The following is a 27,921-nucleotide window of genomic DNA, read 5'->3' on the forward strand; positions in this document are numbered from 1 at the left end:
CAGGCTGAAATTCGACGCAGTGACTTAACATCGTAACGTGACTTGAAACAATTTCGCTAATGGCATTGTTGCAAATTGTGTAAGAAGTATTTTATGTTTACTAAAGTAACTAAACACTATCATTTCGATAACACATGTAGTAACGCTGATGCTTTGTAGTGCCGTATGTATCGTTTAAAAAAGCAACACAAAAGATAAAAGCTAGACAATGTTCTACAAAAAACCAACTTTTGTATAGTTTTCAATCATAAAACCATGAATTATCGTACTAAAAAACCTCAATTTAATTATTTCTATTGGTTTTTCTTTATCATATATTGTTTCGAAAAATAGAACCACCTTGTGGCACATCAGCTGTCACACATAAACGTCAGTCATGTCAAACTTTCCGACTATGGGCCAATATGCAACCAGTCAGAAAGAACTATGGGCAAACGAACCAGTCAAAATATGTACCACAGCTCCAGCTACGCAAAACATTCCATTCATTCGCTTGCTTATAACAACGCACCATTCACCTGCGGCATGGTGTGTGCCTACATTCCTCTGTGTTTCGTTGTTTAGCCCGCAAAAAGTTAACTTCAAATTGTAACGCTGTAACGGCTGGCGCATATGCATTGCGTGTGTTTTGTAAATAAAAAACAACAGTGATCGTTTCAACTGCAAGATCGCGTTTGGATGTTAACTGATTGTAAACAAAAAGTGCGTATGAAAAGTGTCATCCGTTTCGAATTTCTCCAAGTGATCGCGCGGTAACTGTTGTTTGTGTTTGGTAGGCCTTCTGTTTTCTTTTTTCCACGAAAAGAAACGATCGGAGTTTTCTGCTAATAAAAGCCGACCAAAAGTAATCATTGCCACCATTTTTTTGTTCGTATATCGCGCGTTCCTCGAAATGAAAGCCGGCGTCACTCACACAAACGGATCAGCCTTGTGTCATCATAATCTTTTTTTGAAGTGACCGCTTATTACGCATCTTTCTCACCCTTCGAATATAACGGATAGAAGTGAGAAGAGAAAGGGTAGGAAAAGAAAAGAAGTCCTGTTGACCATTACGGGAATAAAGCATTTTTGGTGATTAGTGGCAAATGCAAATGGTTCAGTCGTGATTTTCATCCTACGGTGCATTCCGAATTGTGTGTTGTTGCTGTAGAGTTCCATTTTTTATTTGTGCGTAGTGATCCATGGTACCGTTGCAGTGCTATTAATTAAAGTGCTTAAATTCACGGTCGTACGATCAGCAAAACGCATCGTACTAGTGTGTGAAAAGAAGGTTAAAAATTTAACATAAACCTACAATACATCAACGACGTCCGGATCCAGCCAAGAGGAGTAAGCAAACCTAAAACCCGAAAGAGAACGACAACGATCGCTGATCGATAAAAGCGGTGGCAGAGAAAGCTTTTTTTTTCTTCTTTCATCACATATGTACTCGATCGGGTTGCGGAATTGAGGTTTGCGGAGCGCAATCAAGTGGCCCGAACTTTTCACCCGATCGAGGAATTTTCACCGGGTGTGTGCTGTGCTTTCTTTCCAAGCAAAAAGAAAAAAGAAAAACTAGCCGGTAAGTAGCAACGCGTGCAAAGATTGCTCCGATTGGGATCGTATGATATCGCTGATAAGATCTAGATTTCACGCCGTTTGCTTTAATTCTAGACATTAACATTGCGCACATTGCGCATGCGCAATTGCGACTGAACCAGCTGGAAGGAGGATAATTAATAAGCACGAACATGACACGCAGAAAAGAACAAAACGTAAACGGATCTGTTCCCTGCTCAAATTTCCTTCGCTTCTAAGGGCAAGAACTCGCCTTCTTAGGTCTGCTCCGTTACAACTAACGGTTGTCGATGTTCGACGACCATATTATCATTATAAAGATGCGTGTGCAAGCGTCTTTCATGATGCACCTTGTGTCACTTGCACTACATCAAGTCAGTGGCATTCATTTGCATCATCCAGTCCGGACCACACCGTAAAAGCTGAGCATAATACAGTTCATGCTTCGGGCTTACCTAATGACAAACTGCTAACTGTAAGCGTCTTACCATCGGCATCCATTTCCGGACAATGAACCTTCTCTTCTCCGGTACTCGGCCTCGCATTTCCGGCCAGATCGCACAAACATCGCCATTGATTGCCAAGGAAGCGAAGCGCCAGAGACAAGTCAGCTTTGTATTTGGGCTGTTTCACAATTAGCGTTCAACTGTGTACCATTAATTAAGGTAGAAAATGAGACACGCAGAAGGTTTATTTATTTAAACTTGAAGATTTACACCCGCAGGTGCTTTATGGACGTTTGCTACAATTCGTACTGATGTCATTCAGTTGGCAACAGAACAAAAACGTGATCCTGTATGACACGACAAGGATGACATCACCAACCAAAGCGGGGTGCATCCTTTGCGCAACGATTTAATTAATGAGCTCATCCAGCCACACCATCCGGGATTGATTATTATTGGAAGCTCTACTGTTGTAGGTCCGCTTTATCAGTGTGATCGTTAAAAACTGGCTAGTGGAAAGACAAAAAGGAACATACAATTTTCTAGCGACACACGCGCAATAGATAATATTATTTACCAGATTGATCGATTTTCAAATGAGCCTTTTTAAACGACACAATAGTTTACGGCACATACAGGTAAACAGTAAGGACAACTTGCTCCACCGGTCAGCTGATCATTTGTTGTGTTCGTACGTATGGGCATAGCAGCAATTTGCATGGTGGCTTCATTACGCAACGTGTGTCCCGTACCCTCCAGTGCCACTCATTGTTGATTTCAGTGTCATTAGTGCATCGTGTTTGCATCATGCGTTGTACCGCGGGGTTGGCAATTTTTTTTAAGTTGACACTAAGCTGCAGGCACTTCCAAAGGGTTGTTGCTTGTTTTGTTCTTCATGCAAATGCAGGTTGCGTAAAAACGTAGATAGTTGCTACTGGAAGTACTGCGTATCTATATGTCTAATTACCAATCAAAACGATGAAGACAGTGTAACTTACAGCTTTTGATCCGATGTGAAACAATGTGTGAAAAATGGGATAATGGAATAAACACGATCGATTACGATAAACAATGCACTGAAAACTTGGTCAAAAATGCTTGTCAAAAAATAAAAAACGAAACAAAATGCATACATCCATATCAAGGTCGATTCCGAACGGTAGCTGAATTAAGCCGGAGGAATCACGTTCCAAAATGGTTTGGTAATTTTCCGAGCAGGTATTTCCATACCGTTCTTTACGCCCCGGTAAAGCATCCCAAAGTGCATAATCACATGATTCGTCATAAACGTATTTGCCTTCGGGGCCTCGTTACCGATTGGTATGCCGTGTTGGTACGGTTGTTTTGAAGAAGGGAGTCAATTTTATGCAAATTTTTATCGGTCACTGTTCTGACCTTGAAGGCCGTACGGTGGATCTGTTTATTTTAACTGAAAGCGAAACATCAGTCAGACGCTGTACGAAATGGGGGTGCTGTTTTCAAAAATATTTCATATAAAATTTAATTATTTTTTTTTTATTAAAACAAAACATTTTCTATAAAAAAATTGTTTTATGAACTCATTTCAAGATATGTAAAATATTTCTTATTTAATGAAAAACTATTCAAAAATATTTCATATAAAATTTAATTATTTTTTTTTTATTAAAACAAAACATTTTCTATAAAAAAATTGTTTTATGAACTCATTTCAAGATATGTAAAATATTTCTTATTTAATGAAAAACTATCCCATAACTACTTAAAGTTACGAACGTGTTTGCAAGTAAATAACTAATGCTTTATTTGCTATTTTTGTTTTCATCACAAGATATATTTTAAAAAGGATCATACTGTGTACTTTTTCTGCATGTGCAAAGGTAATCATGCTTGCTTTTAATTAATGCGTTTAAATAAGTTTAAAAACATTTTATATTTTAAGTTTTCATCATGAACCTACGCTTAAGCAACACTAAACAGTATTTATTTTGGTTACAAAATTTTACTAAAGTCCTTCTTACGGACTAAATAACAATAATAATAATAATAACAATGATAATTAGCTATGTTACAACCTTCAAATACAACAGCACGGTACAAAACTTAAGACAACATCCACATGTAATTAAATCATTTTCTGGTTTTATGCTTGCACTCTTTTACGGCAACGCAACCTTGCGTTGGTTTCCCTTAGATTTTATGATTTGCTTTTTAAACTTGCCCGGTGCTGTTTTGCCGGTTGGCAGAATAAATGATTTTGGGAAACATGGCTTTGTCGTTTGTTTTTTGGGATCGTATGTCGATCCGGAGAGCAGCAAGAAAGGGATATTTTTCTTTATTTATTCAAACCTGTCCTTAGCCAGGGCGATCCACCAAATCTAAAGGGTCTGGGTGGCCTTTTCGACGGGGTGGCTTTATTTTGTTTTATGCTCTCGGTTTACTGTTGCGTGTGTGTTGTTGGCCCCTGCCCTAGACGTGAAGGTTTCTTTGCGGTGTCAACCCGAGCGGAAGGAATTTTGCTGAATCTTCAGTACATGAATCATACTTTGTAGATGGTAGATGGCATGTCAGTACAGTGGCTTTTAATTTCCCGCTGTTTTCACTGCTGCATGGGGTTGTCTTCAAACCTTTTGAAGAAGAACTTGGGTTTTTTATAGCATCCTTAATTATTCCTGGCCAAACATTTGTATAAATCACCATAAATAGTCCCAAGGATAGAGGGTACTTCAAATACGCGAATATCTGAAAGTGTATCACGTGGAAATTCGGTAAATTATTCACTTATCTCCCGTAGATAAAGATTTCACGCATCAGATAGTTGATGATCAGTGGATCCACTTTCTTATTCCACTCGTCCACTCCACATGGTCAGGTGTCTTGTGATGTTTTCCGCAAAACGCAGGTGCCTAATTTGATTATCAATTGCGTACGAAGAAACGTGGGACTCTTAGAAATTTCCCCCCGTGAGAAAGATCCACTTCCATGCATTCGTAATCTATTGGGCAGAGTCGGTGTAAGTGTTTTTGGTGTAAGGTTATTTATAGGACCTGGAAAGCGAAACCAACCAGTGCCGTCACGAGATGTTGCATAATTTGGCCGTTATCTATTAATGATAAAGGAAAAGAAAAGTTCCACGGTATCGCGATGCGCGAGTCATATAAATTTTGCTTGAATATTCCTGCTTTGCTTAGATTTGCAAATGGAATATTAGCTTGATATGTTAATTTAATTGGCACTACTCAGATATGTATTATTAGTTTATGCTATTTTAATTGTGTTTATTAATAACCGCAGAGTGTTTATTCCCATTTACTATTACGTGTATAACGTTGCTAAAATTGATCAAGCAAACAAAAAAAAAGTGAGAGTATTAATAGAAGAAGAAAAGAGTTTCAGCAACAACAAAAAAAACACGATCGGATCAGGTGTAATTGGAGCAACATTATGTTCCATATGTTCCTTTCGTATTCGATTTCTTGCGACCGTCGCCAGCTCATTCGGTACCTTCGGGAGATTTTCGAACGGTGCCAAGCGAGAGTGAGACATTGGAGTCAAAAGGACAACAATCTAAAGATCGTGACGATCGATGCATGTGTGTGTGTGTATGTTATGAACACCTCTTACCACCCTGTACAGCAAGAAGCATAAGGTGAACGAAAAGACGTACATCTGGACAAAAATTATATTTATGTTTTGTTCGTAGTACCACCACAACGGGATGGAAGAAGATAACAGCGATGATCACCAACCTCAAACAAGCATAAAATTAATATTCTCCATGTAGTCCCGTCGATTTCGATCGTTGACGTGATTGTAAAGTTTTTTTTCGAGGGACTTTCGAATGCTCACACCTTCGTTTTGGTTTTCACTCATTATATGTTTTGTTGTAGCTTTCCTGTTCCACTCCTTAAAGAGAGGGGACAAAGTCCAGTTGGAGATTTTTGCTGTTTTTATTGTAACATATGAACAAGTGGCCAACAGCAACAAAAATGGCCATTATTATGACAGTTGCTCGTTCAGGGCTCGTTCTGTTTCGTGTGTATGATTGTTGTTTTTCATCACGAAACATTCCCTTCTTTATTTTTGAGGGAGTTTGGTTTGGTTTGCGTGATTGTACAGATGATTGTTCGATTAAAGTAATATACATCCAGTACGGTGGTGGTGTTACATCCCCGACCCATACAGACTTTTCCAACAATACTTTACAGAGAAAGAAAATAAAAGAACAATTTGTCCGTATTATTGATATGTTTCTTTACATCAGTGATACATTAAGAACGTCCAATTTATTAAATTTAAAAACAAATTTTGACACCGATCAGAGATTAATTATTGTGGAGAGACTGTTGCACGTGCAGGTATGGTTCCCGTTGTGTTTTCCAATTGTAATTCCAGGAATCGCACTGCATGATTGCGTGCCACTGGTCTGCCTGGTGAGTGTTGGGTAAAGTAATAATTTTAAATCAAAAATTTAAAAAACAACAACCCTTCTTTTTCACCGTGTCCGGTTCCCGATGCACACAAAGTTTGGCAACAACAACAAAAAAATTAACACGCTTCGATTGTTGAATATTCAATTTCACCTCAGCATCCCGAGCACGGTTCTGATGACCGATCATAAACAATAAAATATTACCATATACGTTTGTACCGTTTATTGGACATAGTATTGGACATTTGGTTGTTATCCTTTCGAAAAAAAAAGATGCTTTTCGTTTGATATAAATATTTTATTACAATAAGCAAAACATTTTTATACATTCTCCTCCCCCCCCTGCCGAGGAGAAAATTTCGATCATCTTGGATTGGTGAATTGGGCCTTGAAACCGGTTCCTTGTTTGTTAGTGATTTTTTTTTGGTTTGTTTGCTTGCTGGTTTGTTGTTTTATTTCAACCCTCAAAAGACTCGTCATTCCCGTGTCGTCTTCAACAAAAAATGCTTGTAAAATGATCCGAAGCGATCAACTGAAAATACGAATAATAATGTTGAGCAGTTTTTGCTCCACCAGCCCGACACTAGACGGATTCGTGGATAAGTAGCAAAGTGAAGATGAAACGAATGAAAAAGTTTGTGTTTCTCGTTTGTGGTAAAAAATAAATGACCTGTCTAAGTCCTTCTGAAGGTCAGTGTCAGGTGACGTGAAGATGGGGCAACGTGTTAAGATGGGATTTTTTTTTTGTTATTTAAATAATTCTTGTGTCAGCAATTCGGTTTGACTTTTCTTCAAGAATGGAAGAAGTAACAAAAAAGCTGCAACCAGCTGACGCAGTTTGATGGAACAACAAGTTGTTTAAAAAAAAGTTGACTTTAAGATGGTTAATAAAAATTTTTGCGCGTTGATGATGATTCCATTGAGTTTTGACATATTTACTTATTAGGGTTAGCAAATTATCAAGATGGATAAGTTGGTGTCTTCATCTCCTTATTCATTACAGATTTTTAGTACATTTTTATCTTCGCTTTCTACGTTTGATTGCGACGTTTAAACCTTTTTTTAAAGAATTTATTTAATTTAAATTGGCCAATAAGAATTAATTGTACATTTCTTCAAATTGATGTCACACCATTAAAAAAACCAGTTGTGTAGTAGTTGCACTGAAAATGCAACATTTGACCCCGACAATCACTGACAGTGACCGAATGATCTATGCCATATCCACAACGGAACATTCATTGTCATGTATCTTTCGATCTGACCACCGCACTGTGACCGATTGGCTGAAGATGTGTGACGAAGAAGAGGAAGCAGCACCGAACGGAATACATAAATACGATTACCCTTGGCAGGAGGGTTTCCATGTGCGGGTACCAGATTTACCACCAGTGGGTCTGTGACTTGAATTTTTAATATAATTTAATTCAACTGTCAAAGTTAAATCCTCACGTACCAGCTATACGCTGTAACTCCCCGTGAAGACCTTTTGGCAAAGGGGTTCGTCGCTTGTCACGATGGGGTGTGAATTCAAGGTCAGCAGCAGCAGCAGCAGATGATGACGAGGTTCAAAACCACCCACCGTACTACCCCCAGAAATTTCAGTTTGGCAGAAATTAAAATGACCAATTTATGCTCATTTGCTCAGCGCACGTGTGAGTTGTTCGTGTGCAACGATGCGATTCATAAGCGTTTTTTCGTGCAGTTGTAGCAGGTAAGCACGAAGATGATGTCTGGGACGCTAAGAAGCGTTAGAGATTGCATAATGTGTGGAGAGACCGGCTGAACGATGAGGAGCCTAGCTTAGGCTGATTCGCTAATGAATGGTGTAGGTGAAGGACCCGTGAAGTCGGATCAAGAATACAGTTTGCATAAGCCTAGCTCCACTAACGCCAAGCACGAGAGATTATCTGTGTCAAGTAGTGCCGGAACGCTTGGAGAACATTTCTGGTGTGAAGATCTCAGCAACTGGACGACCGGAGGACCCACCGTTGACTGGATCGAAAGGTGTGACTTCTGCACTGTGTGTAGTTTGCCCCTAACCGCAAAACATAGTGGAATGATGAATGACGCTGGTCGAGGATTGAGTTTTTATTGATCCATTGTTCTGCCCAGCAGTGTACATCCGGACGTTGCTGACGTGCTGATTGGTGAAGCAAACCAACGAACCCCTGACCAGAGTAGCCGCCGTAACTACTGCGGTTACGTTCCGAGACTCCCACCGTGTAAGAAACCGATTGCCAAACGGAGCACAAAACCGATGCCATCCTTTTGTCGGTTAGTCAGTGAGTCCATCTCTCTTTTGGCCGAGTCAACGCCAGTCGAGTTGAGTTGGGTGTTTCGCAAAACAGCGGCAATATCATTTTAAACACTTTTTCGTTACCTTTTCTTAGTGGCTTTGCCAATCGCAAACGGTTCGGTAGTGTTTGAATTTTAGATGAACTTCCGGCGCAAGAATTAATGCCGGCATCTTAGTAAGAGCGGGTGTACCGACCTCGGTATGATCACATAAGGTGGGTTTTTGTTGTTGTTTTGATTCAACATTCTTTCGCAAAACCCATCGAGTGGATGTATTTGTTTTAGTTTCATTTCGGCATTTACCGCTTGCTCTGCTGAAGGTCTTAGTCACGGAGTCTTGGAAAAATCTTTTCTCGCCTTGTTTCAGGGTGTGTTATTTTTGGTTGGTTAAAGTATTTGATGGTTTACGTAGTTATTTTTATCGCTTCTTTCATAGCAATGTGAAGTTTGGGTTTTGTATTAATGCCGTTGGAAATTCGAAACTGAAGTTTGAGGATTTTTGTTTCCATAATTTTGCACATCCCTAACTCTGTACACGGCAAAACCATTAAGATGTAGCCTATTGCTACATGGACATTAAGATAAAAGAAACCAGAGTTAAGTTTAATTAAATTCAACTGTTGCTTCCTTCATCGACAGTTCCGTCAGAGATTTTATGCCACGATCGTTCAACCATGGCTACTTGCGTTCATCTTACGTTTGACGGAGTCTGTAGCAAATTGCCTTTCGTAAAGCGAATATGTCATTGTGAGCTTTTGGTGCACAAAATGGGAAGAGGACCCATAGCACTATGTTGGAGAGTTTTTTTTTCTTGCGTATCTCAGCAAGAATTTCTCCTACCTCACACGATCGCCTACATCATCGTCATGCGGTGGAGTTAAATTTCCGACGTACCGTTAGCTTTCGGTTCCTAAGACTCGGTGGTCTCGGCGACGATAGTGCTTTGGTCGTTATTCGCTTATTCACCTCTCCACACACTTCCATCCAATCCAACATCTTCGGGCATCGATGAACCACAAAATCCCCGTCGGACATGTGCTCCATTAGTACGCCTGCTCCAGCTGACCAGCTTTGTTACTGCTGACCTGTGTCGTTTGTGAGCTGAATAGAGCGAGCCAGGTCCCTTGATGGGAAAACGTTTTCAACAGAATGCTTTCAACAAGTTGGTGAACACAAGTATCAAAAGCTTCAGAAGTCTACTCCCAAGATCTCGCAGTCCCCAAACCAAAAAAAAAATCCCCCATTCACCAAATCTGGCAACAGAAGAAGCAGTGAAAATTGGTGAAACACCCGGACAAAATGAAGCGTATCATCGTTTCGGAGACTTATTGACTTTCCGCTTTCTGTGGAACTGGGGTCCGGTGGAGATCATAGTAATCTTCATCACGGTGACTATTGTACCGGGGGAGTTTGCTTTTTTTGGGGTTTTTTTGGGAAGTCTACCGTCACAAGTTGCTGACTACTTCAAGGGGGGCCATGTTTTAATTTGCAACCTGACCTCAGGAGGTCTTCCAAAAAAAAAGCTCCCATCCGAGAACTTGTTTCCAAACTTCGTCAAGGTTGTGGGGGTTGGACTCCCTGTTGCGAAAGGGCCCGGGCTACGAACCGAAACGGCGCGTAAAATTGCTTGATTTTGCACGAGATTTGTGGCTTGCAGATTTGCATGTAATTTTGGAAGAAGTTGAATAAATGCAATAATAAAATGATTCATTTTATAGAAATATTAAATGTTATTCTTCGTTAATCTACAAAAAAATTAACTAAAATATTCAGAATTTAAGGTTAAATACATAACTTAAATTAGGATGTAATCGAGATGGTTCTTCACTTACCTCATCTGTATAAAGTAATGCTTTAATATATAAAAATAACATTTCGTGTACAGATCTCTTGATCGTGCAGAAATTTCTTTCAAGAGGTTAATTTGCTCAAGATTAATCGAATCGATGCTATTCCCATAAGTTGTTCCCAAATGACCCCGTGCGTTGCTGGTTCAACTTGCTTGATCGAGAAAATGGAACATCGTGGTTGAATCGATCGGTTTGCCATAATGATTGCCACACATTAGCAACAACCTTTTCTCCGGGTGCACATGATTTGCACCAAGGGCACAATTTATTACCGCCGTAGGTTGATTGGTAGGTGAGGTCAGGATCAGCAATCCTTTTCAAGAATGTTCCTTTCGCTGTGGTGTTGGTTTATAAAATGGGGGGAAAAATGGCGATGAACTTTCTCTCATTAAGATTTATGTGTGTGCTATAAAAGGTGATGTGTTTGTTGGTGTATTCGTGTAAAGGCAACCACAAGAAATAAGATATTGAAGGTCATTTGAAGTTCGTTATTTTATTTTTTGTATTTCTATCAAAAGGATTTATTTTACACAATTTCTTACAAAGTGAACTGAATCGAGAGAAAGAAATATTCTTAATTTGCATACGCCTGTGTATAAGTTCGCCTTCTTTTACCGCCAACTGATGGAGGGCGCTCTTTTATTGCGTTGCTGTTCTTTTCTTTGTGCGGCAAAACAAGAACAAGTTCTCTTTTATCCCAAACAACTTGTCTATCTCTTTCCGAAATGTGCACTTCCTCTGTATATGTGGCACTAAATAAAAGCTGCTGTGGGAGATAGCCGTTTCAAACCGATTTTGGTACACCAATTCCGGCAGCTCATTGCGATGTTCTGCCTACTTGCAGCCGATAGTAGCAAGAACAACTTCATCACACATTCTGATCCTAGCGTACAGCGTGTTTGGCCCCCCCGCTACTGAGCAAGGTCACCCTGACGGTTGTGCTTCGTGGCAAGGTTGGGGTAGGTTCTTGAACGGTGCAATAATTTACATAGACCAGCCTTTTTAAACCCCTCAAAAACCGGAGCACACCATTTAAATTACATTGCAAAAGCGAATGGATCTTGTTGGTGGGTCGCGTACGGTCCTTCTACACCTGCATACTGCAGCTAACACTTTGGGTTTGCGTGGGAATTCATTTCATGCAATTGACTTTTTTTATAGTTGTCCTGAATTGATGGAGCTTTTTAGAGGTTATGTCAGTCAAAAATAGAAATATCCCGTTGGCATGCCAAGCTTTTCCGTCAAGTGTAGTGTTCCGGTTTCACCTGGCAGACACAGTCGAGATGTTAGTATGCTAATTGCCAGGTGTCAAGATAAGACACTGGAACAGAAATACATGTCCGGAGAGGCACCTCGAGTGTTCCACTGACGTTGACATTGCCAGATCTTCGGGATCCAACAGTCTACACACCCACGCAAAGGTGGTTTTTGTATGACATACTCCTCAGAGTTCCCCGATGATGAAGAGTTCTTGAAAACTTTCATTTTTCCTCACAGTCTCGTGAGAATGTTGGCGCATGTGTTTTATTTTTCCTTTTTTTCGTGGAACACACCATTGAATGAAGACACCCTCAAATGCAGTCAATCGTTTGGTGCGGTTTCTGTGGTCCACCGACGACAACATGGCCCGCATCGCAAGACCCCTAGGAGAGCGCGATGTTGACACAGGGTGGTGTTGTACAGCTCGCCGTTGGTTTCGTGCACGATCGCGAACAGGAAAAGTGAACAAACTAGAAATTGAGGCCGCGAGGCTGCCCAGGGCATCGGATAGTACCGTCTGCAGTTGCCGATGATGATAGGTAACGTTCCGTCGAATGCCGCTCGACGTGCAAGCGAGAGATGCGAGGCAAGTTCACATTTACGTCGAAGTGCACGTGTATCACCGGCGGTACACTATACGTAAGCGTACATCATGTGTACATATGGGTTTGGTACGCAATTACCCCGGGTACATAGCGGTGCAACGTGCAAATGGAATCGACCACCCTCAGCCCAATCAGTTATCCAATCGTGGCGGTTTGTAGTGGCAAGTTGTGGTGGTGCAGGCATTCAGCAATGCCCCGGGATCGAGTGTTGTTGGATCAGCACGGAGGGAGTCAGGTTTCGCGCTCATAACCTGAAAATTAGAAATTTCATTCCCTCTCCGGGCGCTGACGTTCGTTCTATTTTCACGGTGGACTTATTTATTTATTTTATGGCCATTGGTGCTAGTGATATAGCCGACGACTTTACCATTTGGGGTTGCGGGAGAGAAGGAAAAAAAATTAAAGCATGGTCCACAACATGAAGAAGCAATGAATGAAAGAAAACTTGCTGCTGCAAGAGAGTAAAATTGTGTCAACCTGAACCGGCAAACCTGCAACCGAATGGGGGCTGGAGAGGTTTACGTTTCAGTAAAAGTAGCTTGGGAGGGTTGTCAAATGTTGACATAGAACTCCGTAGAAAGTCGTTGTTCTCTTCCAAGTTTTTGATTGAAAAAAATTATTTAATTAGATGACATTATTAATTAAATTTTATTTTATTTGCTGAAATTTACTTCTTATGGTTGCCGGCTATCATAGGGACTACCTATGTATATTTGGTCAACCATTTTGTTTAATCCATAATATTTTTATTTATATTATTTAAACCTGTTTAACGACTCCTGAGCTATATCGATCTGTATTTAACCAGGGGGAAATTTGGAATCCTTTAAAATTACATTCTGACAGGCTGAAAAGCTATCACCGTATTGATTACTGTAGATCGCTAATAAATAGTGAGTTTTTTCCTCCCCACTTCCAGACATAAATGTGTCTCCCCAGTTGCGTGAACAGGTTTTTCGTCCCCAAAAACACTTGATTGCTTTGGTTTTGTCGCTAGCCGGTGCAACAAAAATCCTGTTTTATATGTTAATAGTTATTCATCCTCTTTTGCCTTTCGCGCAGCGCACAGCCAACGGCTATAAATGACATGAAAAAGTAGAGAAAAAAATAACATAAACCTCATCACAACAGATTTTACAGCCGCAACTCTTTCGATTCGATTCGGTGCAATTGGAAGCTATTTGGCGCGCGGATCTTTCAAACTTCATCGAAGGTGGACGAGTTAAGGAAGTGGAAATTCCTGCTCTACCACAGTACTTAAAACACCCGACACCGGGTGAGATTATTATTTTTTTTTCAACGTGAAACATGTGACAACTGACCAGTTTATCGTTTTGGGTGTTTCGATTTCGATTTTTATAATCCCAATATCACGATTTTCTCATCTTCGGGGCGGCATCCAAAACACCGATCGTGTCAGTGGTCGATTAGTCAACGGATCGTTTTGTCTTGGGCCATTTCGGGTTTCGTGCCAGCTCATTAACGGATCTGTCTGGTCGTCCGGAAGGAAGCTGAATAGTCAATCAACGCACAATAATCCGATCGTGGATCGAGGAAGTTTAATGCGTTGCAGTCGAAAATTTTTCAAACACCTGCTTCTGTTGACATTCAGCCATCTATCACAAGGTGGAAGATATTGTTGCAGTCTGTACGTCATCTTCTTTCGAGGTTTTGAATAATTTATTCCACCATCGAGGAATGATGATCAGGCGTATTCAATCTTACCCGCCATCTGTGCCGAGAAAGATGTGTTTTTTTCTTCTGCGCTTAGCTTTGTTTGTGTTTCCATCGATCCGATCACAGCAGGTTCCTGCTACGCAATTAGCGCGTCCTTGTGACAAGGACGACCACTGCCAATGAAGGGGAGACTAGCGAAGAATGTCACGACAGCATTTATCGCAATCTCTGGTCGTCGACAGTAGCAGACACTGGCAACGCAGAAGCTTTACGCTTAAGCAAATCACACGAAAGTTGATTTTGCTCGTTCGTTCCTTTTCACATTTTGTTTCTTTGCAAGTGTGGGGATTGTTGTCGTATCTCATATGTCATGGGGGGAGGATAGAGAGAAGAAAAAAAAAATCCAATATACACACCCCAGGGAGGCACAAAAACGACATCATCATACGAAGCCCATACTAACGCAAAAGCGATGGAGAGTGGCATAATAATGAAGTTCGAGATTAAAATATTCTTGCTGTGTTGTTTATTTATTTCTATTAGCAAATTTATTCATTTAACACTATTTTCCAAACAAAATCCTGTGGGAAGTTGTGTGAGAAATCAATTTTAAATTCCCGGTTTTTTTGCGCAACTTTTTCATGATAATAAATGCAAATCAACGAAGATGCGTTCGGTGAAGTTCTAAGCACTGTGCAGTACATTTCTTTTCCCATTTTGTGTGGAATTTGCATTGTTCATCCTGTGTGTGTGAGTTGGGATTCGATAAAGGGGTAGAAATTGCATGCATAAAGTGGGCACTATTAATTGGGCAGGAAGAATGCGTAAGCGTCTGATGTGGTGTGATAGGAATGCTCAAGCAGCAGTGGTGCAAACCTGTTCGCTCTAACTCCTCGCGGCAAAACTTGTTATCCGATCGTTTGCGCTCTATCGATTGATTCGATCGTGAAGCGGCAGGTTTTTAATCCCATTTGCGTTGGTTGGGTGATGGGTGGGATGAAATACGAAACAAAACAAAAAAAAAGTACGCCCGTGTGATCCGATAGGATCAGCTTGAAGACGGCTCTGAGCTTCTGAGGTGGAATCCGGATCGAGACTAGTTGTTCGTTTGAGATTAATGAGTTCCGCCCATTAGTATAGTTTTAATCGAAAGTCAATTTCTGCTCCCGGGAAGATAGTTTTAGGAACATTCCTCGGTGGGAAATTCCAGTTTGAAGAATATGGTTCCTTCAATAGGATCGGAATGTTGATTAAAATTGGACACAAATTGTAAATTTTTCTCAACAAAACGTTCTTTAATGTGGTTCATCTTTAATTCTTGAAATAAACCGGTTCCAAAAACTTGTACTAAAGTTGTCATGAATTGGATTTATGTTGGGTTTTTTGTAATCAACGTTCCATCCTTTAAGTCTTTGCAGCTCCCCAAACTTGGGTTATTCATTTTGATTTTTAAGCAGATAGTCAGAACTAAGTTATGTCACATCTGAACAGACATATGTCACCTAATAGTAGATAGTGCCCAAGATCCAAAGACATAATTTTCCCCAAAGTATACTTCAATTCTGATAATTGCTTAAAATATTGAATGTTTTGGTTCAAGTCTCTTCAATAGAATCGAATACAAAAATTTGATATTAAAATCGTATTGTTTCAATGATCATTTTGATTTTTGGGGAACAACTCTCACAATTTATTCTCGTAATCACAGCAGCAACCTTATTACCCGTTAAAGTACCTCACCGTTCGCCGGTCATTCGCCGGTCAATTGGCGCAACACAACGATTTGCGAAGTTGTGTCGAGGTTATGTGGTGCCTGGTCGTTCTCGTTCTCCTTTTCACTTCTTGTCGCCGTTCCTTGGTTTCGAGAACGCGACCAAAACCCCCGCGCCACCACGGTGAGTGAATGTACTTCGGAACGGCGAAGGTTAATGACTTCCCTTTTAGCCAACCCTTACCCACGGTTTATCTTTCTCCATCCCCTACTAGAACCTGAACGTGTAGCCCCTCGGGCGGCAGCCGTCAGACGTCGATCGAACTCAACCAGAGCTTTGGGTGTTCGGGTCCACCCCAACGCCCCGCGATCCATGTCCCAGCAGTGTGTTACGCTGGAGTTGATTTTTTTTGTTGTTGGCAAGATTTGTAGCATAGGAGTAATGCCAGGAGATGCCGTTGTCGTTGAGCACGTCGAGAACCGTGGCAAGTTGAGAAGTAGCCACGGCTATACGGTTACGGTTATGCGGGCATTGTTTTGGGTTCGGTACGGTGAACGGTCTGTTTTTCTTTTTCGCGTGTTTCTTTCAATCTTCTGCTCCCGTTTTTTTTTCGTACATGCCTTTCTTCTCTTTAGTCTTGGTTCAACTTTCTATCGGTATGTTTATGTCCGTTTCTTCCACCGTACCGGGGACAGGTTTTTGATCCTCTGCAAACCGTCCATGTCCAGCTGATGTGTGTATGTCAGGGTGTGGACGTTCGTTCTTGAATGTTGGTGCGAGTTTTCCCCGTTTGCTGTCCAGGCAGGTTGGGAAAAAGAATAGAAAAAAACATACCTTCTCGCCTCTCCGGTTCAACAACAATCGATTGGATGGGATCTGTGAAGAGCGCCACTGATGCAATCAGAAACGCTTACCTTTAGCCGCGTATCGAGATCGATCGAACATAAACTGGTTGGCGCCGTTGATGGAAAAATTCTTTTCCACCATCCACCATCCATATGTTTACCGTCGATTGTAGCTCATTTATTGTACCTTTTTAGCTTTTCCATTCACCCAGCTTAATTGTTCTGTAATTTAGCGCTTCTTTCCAATGAGAGAAGAATGCTCTCACTCCCGTCCACGACGCAAGATCAATGCCGCTTAAAACGAGCTCGAAACTCGAAAGATTCTAATGCCCGAAGAAGCCACGAACCCTTTTGAGCGTCCACCGTCGTGCAAAGGAACTTATTTCAATACATACCCTATCCGGTGGTGATGAAGGCGGCATGGAAGAGTTTGTTTTGAACCATGCGCCACAGTTGGTGGGTACGTGTGAAAAAGCTACTTCAAATCGGCCGAAGTGTCATTGCCACCGGCCCGCCACACTATACCGCCTGCAGTGTGGAGTTTGTTTTATTTACTCACCACAATGATCGGTCCTTCTTTTTTTTCTGCGATATAAATCTAGCGCTCGTTAACGATTGTGCCGCATGCGGCACGTGTGGTGCCGCCATTAATGGTTTGGATAATTTATACCATCGTTTGACGGACCACTCGCAGCTATTCGGACGACATTTTCTGCTGTGTCGATGGTGCTTAATTGAATGGGGTGATATTTAATTTATAGTTTAAAATTAGGAACAGCAAGATTGTTTTGCAAACGGTTTCCGAAGAGACGTAATGCTTTGCAGTAGTAATTTCATTCTTCATAAAAGCTTCGTCCACGTTGGGGTTTTGCATAGCTCTAGTTGATTCCATTGAGATCAACGGTTTTATGACATAATGCCAGCCTTTTTGAGTGGGTTGATGTGTTATGCGATTTGACATTCTTTACCTTTTCATGGCATAACTTTGCAGCTGGTGCAGCGTTTCATTCGACATCTCGTAGCTATTTGTGCGTCTCTGTAACCGAATGTCGCCAGTAGTAAAGACACGTAGGAAGTGAAACAGATTTTCATACGAGTATTGTTGGAGAGCGTTGGATCCACATGCAATGATGAAAGTAAAACTAGCGTATGCTAAAAATTCACTAGCATGTACATAATCTATAATAAAGAGTGATGCAAAGAGAGTTAAAGTTTTGAAGAGATCACAAAAAACATGCCCAAGCAAGAATAGAAATCCGTTATGATGCCAAGCTCTCCAACAACAGGAGATCCCCATATGTGGTGTGGAAATGGTTCCCAAGTACAAACCAGCGAAAGGCCGAGTGAAAATCTCGTCCAAAAACTAAGAGACGAGACACTTGCCGGACCTTGTACAGGGTTTTTGCGATAGCCTTTCGCTCTCCTTTACAACGAGCCTGGTTTGGGTATGTTGGAACTTGCTCGTAGATTGGAATTGCGAAACAGGTTCAACTGGCTCGGTTCGACGATCTTGGTGTATTTCTAGATATATGGGATCGCTGATGGTACACACACACGCATACCACAGCTGACCACGGAGTCGAGTGGGGAGTTGGGTGGCTGTTTTCCTTTTGGTAATGTTAACACTCATCACTGGGCAACGGTGGTATCGAACCAGGTGAACCAGGATGAAATAGAAAACTTGATTATTAAGTAAAAGAAAAAAGATCATTTCAAAAGCACCAGCTTTTTCCATACACCCAGGCACATGGTTTTGGTATGTCCAAGCGCCGGATAAGTAGGTCGACAACTCCCGCGTTGACGTACGTACGAGGGGTGTATCAATTTTCCATCCGTAATTTGTTTATCTATCTCACTCTCGATTGTGTCGTTTAATGGGGCACCAAACTTCGTGCCTCTTTTGGTGTTGGATTAAGATGCGTCAATACTAAGACCCCGAGTGGCTCCCCAAGTTGCGGTAGGCACTCCGGAAGAACCTGACCGATACCGGTGACGATGGGAAATAAATCAATCCCCGGTCCCCATGGCTGTAAACCGTTGTTAAGAAGGCATTGATCCGATTATTGTCCAGCTTAATGCTTTCGGGTGTGATCGTGAGTGGAAGCAGGATAGCTTGATGCTTCCCCTTTGGGCATGAAAATGGTACACTATGCTTTATTTGAACGCTGTTTGAACGGCCCTATACCTGCCCCATGTTAGGAGAACGTTCTGTTTGAATGAATATGATCCATGAAAAAAGGCACGACGCGTTGTTGTTCTAGGTTGTGGTTGTGGTGGGATATGGTGCTTTGGGGGCGAGGGTGGACACTACGGTTTGCTCATGAAGCAATGCTTAGCATACTTTGCATTCCAATCAATAGCAACTCGCATACTCGCTAGATCTGCATTGGAATTGGTTGTGAAGCTTGTTCACGGCCCGCATGTAATTTGATCGTTCGATTTTTTTGCTCTCTGTCTCTCTTTGTTGTGTCTAGCAGCTGCTGCTTTGTAGTTTCTAACCATTGAATGGTCCCGGTTTTAAATCTACCTTGTCGTTATTCTGTGTTTCCAAACATCCGATCAGGTTTCTGATTGTATTCGTAGTGGATAATTTTCCCAATATATTTTAATCATATTAAAAAAACTTTATAAAGGTGTTTTGCATGAATTTTCAAATTAAAATTTTAACATTTTTAGAGTTTCTTAGAATTGAAAGAGATCTTCTGAAGATCTTCCAATTTTCAACAGGATTTTGTTGTAGATCCGGGTGGGATTTGATACCCAATCTTTTCGTGTAGATCCGGCACCTTTTATCACGTACACAACCGGACTTTAACAAACACTGCTCTGGAGTTGCATATATGAGTCATGATTCTTTGGGACGAGTGTTATACGATGAAGGAGTTACATGACTCAAGAGTTGAAGAACTCATGACTCATTCACTCATGATTCATGACTCTTTGTGGCGAAAATTCAAAATTCAAAGAGTTAGTTTAAGAATTACCTCATTAATGTAACTCACTCCATCCTGGACATTAATCTAATACAACTCATTAATAGTAAAGTAAACTCATTAATGTAACTCACTCCATCAATTCAACTTTGCGAGTTGTTATTCTCATCACTATTAACATGCATGACCCCAAGCTAAAACTGACCAATTCCCATCATTTTCCTACCAGTTCAACTTAATGTCGGGAAGGGCAAAGAGTAGTTCCACCACCTTTCCATCCCGTTCTTCTTTTTTCAATATTCTCCTCTCACGGTACATGTGGCATAATGCGTGAAAATGATGAATACATGTGATACACATGGGACGCTCTTTTAGTAACGCACACCGGTCGATTACTACCGAGCGCGTGACGCATACAAGCTACCAAGCGAAGGGGAATCTAGCTGTATGCTACTGTTGCGAATTGGTTTGTAATCGAAAGTGCATTACCATCGCCTCTTTAGTGGGGAAACACAACCCGGCCGAGCAAGTGGACACCTCCAGTGAACGCATCGATACATCAACCGCAGCGTAATCGAAATACCTCATAGCGTCCTCATCGGGTCATCATGGACCACAGTAGTAGTTTGATGACGGTGTAGGAAAGCGAAACGGCGTTACGTATTGCCGTCCTGTAAAGAAAGCCAACTCGACAGGGAACTCGTATAATGGTTGCGTATATTTGATCTAACGCAAAACACACTGTAATGAAGGGCAAACTCGCACGATTTGACGATTGACTGAGTGTGGTACGTGTGTCGTTTTTATTTTTTTTCGGTTGGAAAAGGTGTAACGGTGCGTCGAAATTGTAACCATGATCGCACACCTTCTACGGGGCTATCTCAACAATATTGGTGCACGTCATTACACGTGCCGAAATGGGTGCGTTTTGAGCGATATTTCGTGTTGGGAAACTCGGAACAGCATGGCCAACACAAAAGGTTGATTGATCGATCAATCCCGAACATTGTGATCGTTGTTGTTAACGATGGAATGTGCGACAATTTGATCGTGTAAAAAAAAGAGGAGGGATAGTCACTTTGAATGTCAGTTTTGAATAGCGATGTGCAGTTGTAAGTTGCTGTAGTGTTATTAATTTTTTAGACTTACCCCGGTTAAACTTGATATTTTTTTTTAATTTTAAGTTAGTTCATCTAACAATTTTATATATGTATGTGGAAATATATAAACCGATTACATATGGGAAATTTACAAACATTCACGCATCTACTTTGAACTGTCCCAATTCGAATAGTGTTCATCTATTTCCCGAGGTAACGCAATAACCATGAAGCGTTACATATTCCATTCGCTACCGTTTAAGATCGTCCTGGGAAACACTGAAATGTTGTTTCCCCTTCGTATCGTCAAAACAAAACCAAATCTCTTCACAAAATCTCACCATCTACCACCCCTAAACGCCATGTGTTGGCTTTCCTAAAGGTGTGGTATTGAACTTCCGAATTTCTGTAGGTCGCGCGCACCATGTTTTGTTGGATGCTGATTTGGGAATGAGTTGGCAAACGATTGCGTTTCGCGCTTTGAAGCTTACCTTAAGATGAGTGTAATACCCCGTGTCGTAGTGTTTTTAGACGATTTCTTTCTGCCGCCTCAAGTTGACCTACACTTGGGACGTTTTCGTTCGCGTTGTGTTTTTGGATTTGGTTTTTACGTTCGGTTATTCTCGCTCACGCGCATAATTTGCTACTTCATTCCTTCTACATCTGTTCGGCGGTTGCAGCTTTTGCATTCGTCGTTGTGTTCGATAGTTTTAATTGATTTCGTTGCGCAAGTTTGAACACATTATGTGTGCGCGTCGATCGCAACTTGAAGGCATTTCCCGTCCTGGCCAACTTTTTAATGCTAGGTACGGCCACGGTCGGGAACGGTAGTATTTCCAGTGTTACTTTTTGCTGTGCTGAATGCCATGTTTTGGAGGGAAGTGAGGATGGAGAGGGAGAAGAAAAGAAAAAAAAGATAAAGGGTCGAGTTGGGAGAAGGTTTACGATGGACCTTGAGTTTAATTGATCGATTCGTGTTGATCGATCCCGTGGGTCATATGTTGTGGAAGGATTTTTTGTTGCGGTATGTAATGCTCCAGTGCTATAATGCTCTAAGACTAATGGCTATTACACGTAAACCATCGTAAAACCACGGTCACAAGAGTTCAGCTAGTGTGCTTGTTTCTTATTCGGCTCGCGATATGGCGGAAAATTAGCTCACAGTCAGCTTTCGTGAGGTGAAAAAGTCGCGTATGTAAATGGTTGGAACAAAGGTGGTCCATTCTACAAAGAGCAAAAAAAAAAAGAATTGAAGACGTGTAAAAACCGGGAACTATGCTGCTGTGCTATACAAAAGAATTTAATTTGACGTTTAAAAAATTCGTTGAGCAAGTTGACGGATAAAAATATAATTTAGTAAAGAAGTTTTTTTTTTTATTTTTGCTTATGCTTGTGCTGTGTATATTTTTGACCAAGAGCTTTAGTTTTTCAAAAGTTTGTTTATTTTTTTTTTCAAAAACGATGTTATTTAGAAATGTCATATAAAAATTAGACATATAATTTACCAAGAGAAGATTTCAATTTTTTCTCATCTCGATAGTTGATTTTCTTTTGCGTCTTCCTCCACCGAAGAACAAAGGAAGTATACGCTTCATCGTCAGAATTCTGATCGGAGCAAATCCCTAAAGGTGTGTAAGCTACTGTAATGCAATCAACCGCCTGTTTCGACCATCCGATGCCTACAGCTATTGCTGCATACTAAAACCCGCCTAATCGCTTTCAGCTTTCTGCCTGCTTGGAGTTCTGCTGATTTCCCTTGCGCCGTGTCGTGCATCCGAACAGCAATCATACAATTTCGAGGCGAGTTCTCAATTATTATTCATCGGCTTTATTGAAACGGTTTGCCGCCCCTGGAGGTTGATGCGACGCGTGGAAAGACCTTGCCGCCATTGGTGTGTCGCGTCTTGCAAGGAATGGAGAAAATATCTTCAGCCCGAAGGACGGTGCCTGGGATTGGGTTAGAATTGAATTATTCAAATTTCAACAGGATGCGTAGGAGTGCAGCGACCGTACCATGGCCGGTGTGGCATTGATTGAGCGGGTGGCATAGCAAAATAAAAAATGTGGCATTAAAATACAAGTTGTGCAGGTGTTGTTTCAGGCGGCACGGAAACGCTAGAGACATTTAAAGCGGGCAGGTTATGTGTTTAAATTCCAGATCAAAATCATGGCCACAGCTGCTGGTGCTGTGGATGTTTGGACAGGCTTATGCGTTGCGCAAGGAAACGAATGTTCTAAGCAGGAAAAGAATTCTTGTTTTAGAAATGGTTTAATGGAAATGTCTTTTTGTTTGTCGGAAAGCGTTGAATACATTTTCGACGAGACGAGATTAGACGCGTGTCTTTTTATTAATGTAAATGAAGTAAGAAGTAAGAACTGTCTCTTTAGTTCCCGAACATCCTTTATAAATTCAATATCAATAGAATGTACATAAAGAAAAAAAAACTTACACTGTACAATACAACTGAAAAAGAGCAAAATGTTTTACAATATCCCTCCCCAAAACATTCGTTATTATTTTTAAAATCTTTCTCATCTCATAACAGTGTGATCAACATTCAACGCTACCCGGGAGCTTTAGCCCCGCCAAAAACCATATTACCCAACAATTTGCTAATGAGAAGCGACTTCAGGTTAGGACTTCCTACGCTTGTCTACCGTTTTATCATCGCTTCTTCCGAACCCGTACCGAGCTAAACTCATCCACTATGCCAAGCATTTGCCGCTGTTGACAATGGTTCATTAGCCGGATAAACTGGCCGGTTGGTTTGCTTCCTCTGTTGGACAGGGTCCATCGTAGCCACACGCGTTGTCTGGCCGAAAGCGCGTTTATCTAACGCAAGGGTTCATCGCCGGCCATTTTGGGGTCTGCGTTTCGTAACGGTGTCGCTTTGTTTTTCGCCATTTGTCACCGGTGTATCGTCAAAGGCGTTAATCTGTTTTTTTTTCCTTGTGCAACCACTAACCCGGTCCAAGTGAGTCAGGTGTTGCTGCAAAGGTCTCGCCCTCCGTGGAAGGTTAGGGCGATTAGCCTTGTGGTGGTGAATTAAAGAAGAAAAAAACCATGCACCAAACAAAACCTTGGTTGAAAAGCATTCGGGTGGAAATGTTTCTGGTGTAAAGGAAAATATTATTTCACGTAGGGAAGGTGCATGCGCGGTTGTGTTAATAAAACAGCATTATCGTGGGAGAAATATAATGTACCATATGGAGGTATGTTTGTTGTTTGTCATTTTTACTCATTTCAATTGTAACCTAATTATTTTCTTCCAATATTTAAACATTACTCGCCTGTATCGCCTTAATACGTCTTACCTACTTTTGCATTAATTGGATTAAGTTATTAAGAAACATTTCACTAGTGCGAGAACATTTTCTTCGCCTCGAATGACTTGCACACGTGAAACACGTTGTTTTAATACGATCGATAATACGTACAAATGGAAGGTTTTGGCTTTTCCCAGAGGTTAAAGAGACAATTAACCTCCACCAATATGGTAGCTAAAGGTTAGGCTATGTAGTGGTGTAGATCTAATTCCTTCGAACTTAATGCTCTGTGGCGTATATCGATTCGTGCTTTTTTTTTGGTTTGTCAAATGTTAGCATTTTATGGATCGTTAAGATAATGTGACTGTCCTTGGATTGAAGAAGTGCGTAATTGGCTCAACATTTACCACTGTCCTTAATGAACATGTGTTTTCAATAATAGCAGCTAAGCTGAGTATTTTCATTTTCAACACAAATTTAACTAAAAACATAACAGAAAAATTGGTTAAAATTTCTTTTTTTTAACTAAACTTTTTTTCACTAACACAAAGACACAAAGGCACAATTCGTTCTGGTTTTGAAATTAATTGTTCGTTAAAGTAAACTCATAAAAACTCTCCAGTTTGCAAATCTATATCCAACTGGTTGCATCGTTAACCAAGTGACACAAATTCGACAGCCGATGTTGACCAACAAAAAAAAGTCTCAAGTTGTGCAACCGTAAACGGTTACAAAAAGAAAAAAAACGAAAGCTTGTTCCATTCAGTTTTCATCGAATAAGGTTTTTTTTTGTGTATTGATTTGTTCATGCAATTTAACAGTGAAGTGAGTTAGTGTTAATATAAAGCACTAATTAAGATATTCCCATACAAATCCCGTACATTGATCGTGTGTGGATCAAATCTTATTTAGATTTTCTTTGAAGTCTCTCTAAGCTGCAATCTGCATAAAATGCATATGGGAAGATGTATAAGCAGCATATATGTAATATGTATTTTTTTTAATTAGAAATCAAGCTCTATTCCTTTGCTGTATAAGCTCGAAAAGAATTCCTGTGAGGCATTTGATTTCAACCACCAAATGCCAAACATAACATCTAACGATCGGCAAGCGATCGCAAAATTTTACCGCCTCGCTATGTTTGACCGTGGTTCATTTGGTTAAGTAAGAATTTTACGACGTTAGAAATGTAGCAGCACAGCAAAAATGTGTCGGCCTAATGTAACGCTAATGCTTACACGTGCGTTATGCGCGTACACGTGTTACGTGTTTTTTTCGAGCAGGAAAAAAAGAAATAGGAAATAAAACCACCAAAGTTAAACTGATGCTTTCTTTATCGAAATGATCTAAATGTGCGTTTAATAATAGTAATGCTCAATAATCAAAACGAGCTGTTACGAAATTATTAGACACACTTTCTTGCGGCATCGCTCTTTTCGGCAGGTTGATGATGATGATGTGAATTCATATTAGCAAATGCAAACCTTTGGCATGGTGTAAAAAATGTTTACGATCAATATAAAACCACCATCGTGGGCTTTAATTAAGCTTGTTTACATTTCGAAGCATCGCTGAAGTGCATAAAACGTAAACATGTACTAAGTATGTAGGCAAAATAATGTTCCAGACGCATGCATGGATGAGGCACAGGGTTTAACAAAATCAAACATTCCAATGGTGAATTATGTTGATTTGTTTGGGGTTTTTGTTTTTATCGTTGTATTCACATACTGCAACCACCGTTTGGTCGGTGTGTCGATTGTGATGCATTAACGAACTCTGCTTGCATGTTTCGTTTTATGCTGAGGTAATTGATTTATATCGTGTAAAGCATGCGATACGATAACATAAAGAGATTAAGTGAAGTAAACAGTAAAAGAGAAAAGCAACTGTGGGAAAATGAATGCTGTTTCGTTCGGATGGTTTTTATGTAGCAAAAAAGCTATCAAAAATAGAAGTAAGATAACATTAAAAAAATATGCAAAACAGATATAACATAGAAAGTAACCAAGAAATAAAAAATAGGACAAAAAACACAGAAGTAACCAATAAATAAAAAAAATAGGATCGTGACAAGCCCCAATTAAACAATTGGGTTTTGTCACGATCTTAAATTAATACTTATTTATGCAATTTATTTATTTTTCATTTGTTTTACATTTTTTATCTTTGGATATTATTATTGAGCAACGCTGACCGAAAGAAGGCTCGTGTCTATTAATTTTATTACGAAGCTTAAAAAGTAGCTCAAAATTAATTCAATTAAATCAACCAGATATGCATACGTACTTATGCGAGCGGTTTTTTTGTTTGTTCAAATTAAATTACACACTTCATTAGGATCGAAATGTGGTACGTCTGCAGCTTCATGACTCGAAAGGCAGTTGAGTAATGCCTTTCTTGAACATTAGCTACATACGCGCGAAACATTATCTTCGATTTAGCAGCACCACCATGATGATACCCATTAGTATGATCGTACCCTAATTTACTGTAATGATCGTGTGTTTGTATGCAAAATTTGCAAACGGTTTGGCCAGTAACGGATATGCGATCGTTTGCAAACCAATCAACTATGCAGATAGCCACACACCGACCAGCCATGACATAACGTCAAGGCGCGAAACATTAAAGTGAAATCACGCCGAGAAGACGTTGGTCGAATTAAAGAATTGTTCACCTACAAAAACAAAAGACATGCGAATTTCACACAGCCGTGTTTCGTGTGATTTTAAGACTGCATTTGGTGCATGTTGCTTTCCGCGTGGACAGAAATCAGAAATTCATAACATTATCCACCCATTTTTTTTTACATCAAACCATCCGATGGGTTGAATGGCATCACGGCGCTGAATGATGATGTTCCAGCGAAAGGGAGTTGGGAAGTTGACAAAGATTTAGTGCAAATAATAAAAAAACAAACGTTGGGAGATGGAGGTTGTAACAGGAAAAGAAAAGTACAAGTGCTGCGCATCGGACGTGAGGTGTCAACCGTGCGAAAGACAAGCGGCACGCGCCATTGCCGTGTCATTAATCTAGAGTGAAATGAAACTTGCGCAATCAGGCGAAGCGTGTGCAATGTGTCCGTGACTTTCGTCTTTCTTCCGACGTGCGACGTGTTTTTTAATTTTGCTAATCTAAGTGTTCGAGCACGAAACGATGTAAAGTGGTGTGAAAATATCAATCAACGTGCAGGGTTACTTTAAGTTGAGAGTTTGTTTTTATTTATTTTTATATTCAATCAAATGAAGACACTACTGTCAGGTTTAAAAACATTTTGTGGTAATTTCTATCTTGTCTAGAATAAAAAGTGCCCCACTTAGATTAACATCCTAATTAAAGCTTCTTCTTTCGTTCTGTTCGTTCCTTTTTCTTTACAGATTCACACTCAACACGCTATTTTTATTCGATCACCGTCAGTCACGACGCAAAATAGGTTCCACGGTTCCACCATTCTTCCCAAAGTCATGGACTAGGGGCCACTTTTAGACGGAAGCATACAGGGCGTGGAATCATTCTTATGAGTCGAGCAGTCCCGTTATTCACACCTCTCAAGCTACGAATCATCTGTCGGTAAGTGTGTTTGTAAAAATTTATGCACAACAGAACCTGGATGGTGAGCAACGGAAATGGAATATTTATTGTTCAAAACGATTGAAGTTGAAAGATTGATTTTTTTCTCTCGCTCTGTGGTAGTTTCACCATAGCGAAAGGAGAAACAATTTATGTTAATATTGAACCTGTTCAAAAAATTCTCAATTCGGTACGAGCAAAGTGTGATGGTGCGCCTCTAATTCCCCAGTGAAGCCACACTTACTGAATGTATGACACCGACAGAATTGATAATATTTTAATTATTAATTACATTTTCGTGCCTCTTTCAATTGTACTGCATTGCGTTCATGTTCATGAATGTGTGCTGCCTAACTGTAGTTTTTCGTTATGTCTTTATTGTCGATT

The 27,921-nt window shown here is 40.4% G+C and overlaps 1 protein-coding gene across 1 annotated transcript in view; it reads left to right on the forward strand.

Annotated features, from left to right (window-relative positions):
• The first annotated feature begins 361 nt into the window (after nt 1-361).
• The window catches only part of LOC125766466 (uncharacterized), a 62,551-nt gene continuing 34,991 nt past the window's right edge, over nt 362-27,921 (forward strand). The window contains exons 1-2 of the mRNA XM_049432463.1: nt 362-1,561; nt 27,342-27,534. The gene's annotated coding sequence lies outside the window, so the exon portion shown is untranslated. The remainder of the gene's footprint in view (nt 1,562-27,341; nt 27,535-27,921) is intronic.

Source organism: Anopheles funestus, chromosome 2RL (assembly GCF_943734845.2).
Source record: "Anopheles funestus chromosome 2RL, idAnoFuneDA-416_04, whole genome shotgun sequence".
Taxonomy (NCBI): Eukaryota; Metazoa; Arthropoda; class Insecta; order Diptera; family Culicidae; genus Anopheles; species Anopheles funestus.